This window comes from Talpa europaea, assembly GCF_964194135.1.
Source record: "Talpa europaea genome assembly, chromosome: 1".
NCBI classification, from domain to species: domain Eukaryota; kingdom Metazoa; phylum Chordata; class Mammalia; order Eulipotyphla; family Talpidae; genus Talpa; species Talpa europaea.
In genome coordinates this window covers 8255513-8261512 of record NC_140073.1, presented here as the reverse complement: position 1 = coordinate 8261512, position 6000 = coordinate 8255513, and positions in this window count along the sequence as shown.

Below are 6000 nucleotides of genomic sequence, written 5' to 3'. Positions count from 1 at the left end.
GTTAGCAAATATAAGTTTAGGACACCCACTGAAATTTAAATTTCAAATAAGCAATGGGTAACATTTTTTAGTATATCTTCCATGAAATATTGGAAGCATATTTTATGTTTATCCAAAAATCCAAGTTTAGCTGCATCCTAGGTTGTTACAGGAGACCCCAAATGCTATGGCACCCAAAGAGACTTTGACACCTTCCCGGTTTTGGGGTGCCGATAAAGCACTGGGGCATTAAATATAGGCTAGGGATAGTTGGTCAGAGGAGCTGAATAACAACCCAGAAATGCAGAGTAATTAAATTGACGTGCCAGGGAAGGCTGCAAATTATAGATGAGAAGCGGGAGGGGGTTGGCATATCATTTTCTCTGTCTTTCTCCCTCCAGATGACTATTTTGAGGACTAGTGGTTTTGTGGGGTCTGTCTGAGGACATGCATGGCTGAACAACGATGTCTTTTCATTAAACTGTCATCAGCTCTGTTAACAATCCATTAGAGCCACTTTGTGTCCTTCTGGGACTTATTTCTCTCCTTACGTTTGCTGTCCTGGGATTGTACCTCTAAATGAAACATTAATTTAATAGAGCATTAACTAATATTAAAATGTTCCATTGTGTTCCATAGCACCCCTGGAATTTATCACTGTATAGTATATTGATGAAGTTTTCATGGACTCTGTCCCCAGCACAGCATGCACTCATGGGAAGAGACTGTCTTCCAGCTCATCATCGTGTTACTGGAGCTTAGCATAGTACCTGGCACATGGCAGATGCTCAGCCAACATTTCCAATATTTCATGAACATGTTCCTCTCAAGTGAGCAGACAGAGCTACACTGCAGTTAGAAGATAGGGCGAATGCTCAGCGTTGTGACTGCTGTTGGCCACCTGTATTCTATTCTCCCAAGATTCTGTGAGACTAGATCTTAAATGTTCACACCACAAAGAAGGAAGGACCATTCTGATGGAAGTGTAGCTGTAACTGTCATGATGGTGATGATCATTAACATGCATCACATCAAAACGCTGTAGATCTTGAACTCACACAGAGTTATTTGTCAACGATAACTCAATTAACAAAAAGAAAAAAAGAAAACAACAACAATTGAAAGTAGAAATTGAAAGTAGAAAAAGAAGAGGAAAGAGAAACAGGTCAGCAAAAATAAGTTACTCAAAAATTTTAGTTGTGAGGGCACGAAATCTGAGTTTTGCTAATAAGACCTTGGACGCTGGATTTTCCAGGATCCTGAGTGGGTCCTTCTGTTGCTCTTTCTTCATGGTCCTCTCTTGAGGCTAGGTTTTAAATCTTGACCTTGGGAAACTAGGGTATCATGTGGCAATAAAACTAGGACAGGGCCAGGACTCTGGAGACTTGGATTCCAGTCCTCATTCTGCCACAGTCCTGCCAGTGACCTTCAACAAGTCACACTCCCCATTCTGGGTGTCTGTTTCCCTATCTGCAAAACAAGAATTTGGATTGAAATGTTTTCCAGCGTCTGTCTGTTCCAGGCGTGTGCAATCCAGATGCAGCCTGCTTCACTGGAAGTCTGGGAGCTGTGAGCTTGGGCTAAAGTCCTGTAAGGATATTCTCTTCCACACCAGTCATCGCACGCACACGTTTCCAAGAGCCGTTCCTGCTGATACTTCCTCTGGTGGCTTGTTTCACTATGTGTTTTGAGATGGATGACTCTTGAGTTCCTTTTCTACTGGGGTTGGCTGTGGGAGTCAGTTTGGTCCAGTTCATTAAGGCCCGACAAGAGGGGTTTAGCTTTAACTCCACTGAGGCCTCGTCGTCATCCTGGACCAGCGTTTGTGATGATTTCTTGGTGTGGAGTGAATGTGAGCTAAGACAACACATCTATGTAAACACAGCATTGGGAATTAATTTTTTGATATAAAAAATTAGTCTTTCATTATTGAAGTAGCATTGCATTATATAATGCTATACAAATTTTAAGCATGCATCTTTGAACTTGTGTAAGTATATAAAAATTATTCCTCTGTTGATTGAAGCAACACCAGTTTAGGTACTGTATATGATTTAGAGGTATAGGAGTACACCCCTCAGGTGTATGTCACCACACCACACCCACCACAAGGCACCCATAGTCCTCCACCATAATCTATTGTGCACCTTCTCCACTTTGACATTCCCCTCCATAACTCTGGCCTCAATTCTGTATTTTCAGGGCTTGGTACTGGTTTCTGTATGACTGACCCTTTGTTCTGTTTCTCTATATTCCACCTGTAAGTAAAACGTCATCTGGTATTTGTCTTTCTCCTTTTGACTTATTTCACTTAGTATCATCCCCTCCACTTCCATCCATTTATCCCAAATGGCAAGAGTTCACTTTTTTATAGCTGAGTAGTATTCCATTGTGTATATAGATCACATCTTCCTAATCCATTTACCTGTCTTTGGGCACTTAGGCTGTTTCCATAGCTTGGCTATTATAAATAGTGCTACAGTGAACATAGGAGGTCATACAAGAATGCTTTTGCATTCTTCAGGTAGATACCTAAGAGCGGAATTGCTGGATCCTATGGTAGACCTATTTTTAATGTTTATTTTTCATGTTTATAAAGATTCTTTTTTGGGCCTCCCCTGGTGGCACAGCGGTTGAGCGCTGAGCTGCGAAGCTGTCCGCAGACTCTGCAGTGCTGGTTTGATCCCCGGCCACCGGTGAGGGTCCCACATGGTGCAACAGACCTCTCCTGTTGCACCCGCTGCTCCCCTCAGCAGTGTACCTCGGTCCTTCTGCCTGTTCTGGTCCCCGCTCTGGCTCTGATGAATTCTCTAGCCCTCCCATGCTTCTGACTGTACCCAGTGCTTGTATTAATAAATAAATAAATCTTTAAAAAAAGATTCTTTTTTATTGTAGTAGACCTATTTTCAATCTTTCAAGATAACTCCATACTGTTTCCCTGGGGCCTGCACTTGTCTACATTTCCAGCAAAGTGTATGAGGCTCCTTCTCCTCCACACTCTCGCCAGCACTTGTTTCAAAAGTGCTGACACTTTTGAAACCATTCTCATAGGGGTGAGGTGGTGTCTCATTGTGGGTTTGATGTGCATTTCCCTGATGGTAAGTGATGACGGGCATTTTCTCACAGGCCTGTTGGTCATCTGTGTGTCTCCTTGGAGAAGTCAGACCTGGGGTTCTGCTATCCCTTGGAAGATGGAAACACCATCACCATTTCACAGGCCAGGGGGTGGAGTTTTTCTCATTTATATGGTGCCTGACACAGCCTTCTTGGCTCCTAAGACAGTCCTGACCCCTCTCCCACCCCCGCCCTACCCCTATCATTGTGCACAAGACCAGTGACCTCGATCACCTTCTACAACCAGCCCTCAAAATCTGGGTCGTCTGCGATTAGTTCCACGTATGACTCAGATGTAGGAAAGCCCCTTAGCCACGGGGCTCCTGGCCCACTCACTGCCCTGATTTGTGTTCTCTGTGGCACTTGAAGATTTCCCTTTCTCAATTGTGAACTTGAGTCTGTGTTTGGAGGAAGGTGTGTGTGCTGGTGTGACTAAGGACAGGGCAACCTTCCACATGTGACCTCAACCAACCAAATTCTCCCTCGTGGTGGTCATTTCTTACAGCTAACTTTGTCATAGTTATAATGGGTGTCCACATGTATATTTGGTGCCAGGCCTTTGGGAACCAAACTTTCCTGCTGTTTTTTTTTTTTTTTTTTTTTTTTAAGTCTGAAACCCTTTCTCCAAAGGGGGCAACTTCATTTCTATGGGGAGAGAACAGGATTCAAATGTGACTTTTCCCTCCCTGAATCCTGGGAAGAAGATGGAGAACTGCTCTTTTCACAAAGTGATGGAACTAGAACTTTCCTTAAGAACAGGGGGAGGGAAAGAGAAGCTACAGCATGAGTGAGACAGAGAGAGGGAACATGGAAGACAGCGGAGGCCCCAGTAGAGAAAGGGAGAACTGAGGAGAGCTGAGGTTTGAGTGGAAACAGTTCAGGGTACTAAACTCTATTTGTAATAAGAAATTAACAATAACCAGTCCAGACCTCCCTGGTGGTGCAAGGGGTTAAGTCTCAGCACTATGAAGCTGTCCACAGCCACTGCAGCACGAGTTAGATACCCAGCCAGGGAGCTGACCCACATGGCACAGCAGACATCTCCTATCTCACCCACTGCTCCCCTCAGCAGTGTATTTCAGTCAGTCTGCCTGTTCTGCTCCCCACTCTGTTCCTGGTGAATCCTCTCACCACCTCCCCACACCTCTTTCCTGTACCCTAGCTATTGTATGCATAAATAAATAAATCTTAAAAAAATTAAAAAAAAAATGACCAGTCCTTCCATCTCCCCGTCCCCTTCAGTTCTGTGTGTGCAGTTATGTATGTGAGTGTGCAAATGAGTGCATGTGAGATTATGTTGTGCATGTGAACATGTATGTGTTATTGTGTGTGTGCATGTGTGAAAGTGTATGTGTACACATGTGAAAGTATGTTAATGTGTGTGAGAGTGTGAATGTGTATGTGCTTGTGCAAGACACTGGGAATCCTGAGAACTCAGTGCAAATCCCCCTTCTCGCTCTCTTGAAAATTTCTTCCCTTCTCTGGGCTTTTATTTCCTCATTCACAAAATCAGCAGATTGTATTAATTTGTAGATTATAAGAGTGATTTCAACAGTGGTGCCTTTATTCCAAATTACACAGAAACTAATAGATAAAACACGTGAACAAGAAGCTCCCTCTTGGCACAGAGGCCAGGCCCTAGAGGCCCCTGCCTGGGCCACCTCATCACCTCTGAGGAGGCAGATCCTTGGGGTCCCTGGAACACTATTTGAAAACTGTCAGTTACTTCCAGTGGTGGCATTAGAATTAGGAAGAGAAGGAGAAAATCTTCCCCAGCCATAAAATTCTCAGGACAGAGCTGAAGTAACATGACTTCCCTGAAAACAGGAAGTCAGAGCTGCCAAAATGTGAAGCAAGGCTGTCCAGGCCACGTTCTTCCTTCTAGAACCTTTCACCTCCTTCTGGGTCAGTTGTTGACAGGCAACAGTCTGCCGAGTGTGGTACTCAGGGGGCCTGCTGAGTGAGAGGAACGTTTTCATTAACTAGCTGAGTCATGAGCAAAATACTGCACCACTCACAGATTTGAATTTTATCTGTGAAACAGGTGAGTGAAATAGTTGGTCAGTAGGTCACTTATAGCACTAAATCAATCAATCAATAAATACATAAATAAATCCGAGGTTGGGTCAGGCCACTGCTGTCTCACATACGTATGTACAAAAATGGTGTATCATGTACCACTTGTTTTGTCATTGAGGTTGGGAAACCTCCCGGGAAACAGAATTGGACAAGGACGCCCTACATGGAGAGGCAGGCGCAGGTGCTCAGGGGACTTAGAGGAGCATCTCCTCTAGCGCCAGGGGTCAGAGTGGTCCTCAGAGGCAGAGAGAGACAGAGGGGGAGGCAGAGATGCAGAGAGACACTGGTTCACTTACAAATATTAATATGAAGGAAACATGTAAATTTACATACCAACATAAGCAGTCATTACTACCTCTTACAGATTACAGGAAGGAATTGAAATTGAAAGTTGTAATTAAAGGTCACATTTTTTTTTACCTACAGTATTTTAAATTTTTAAACAAAGAATGTTCATGTTTGTTGTAGAATTAAAATGCAATTTTTCAAAAAATGCTGGGAACAGTGCCTGTCTTATAAATAACATCCAGTAAGTTTGGATTCCCTTCTTTTGGCATGAAATCTCTAAAGTATCTGCCAAGCAAATCTCAGTTTATTTTTTCATTTCTCAAACAAACATTTATTAAGCACATAGTTTGCCCCAGAAGCACCCCCTGCTTTGTGGAAGCAACAGAAAGTGGGTTAGACAAGGGGGTTAACAAGTTCAGAAGAAAACAGATAACTAAACAAGAAAATAGAGTAAAATCTTGTAGGTGCTGATAGATGGAATAGAGAAGTTATGGGAACATATTGCAGTAACTTTTTTTTTAACTTTTTTTTATTTTAACA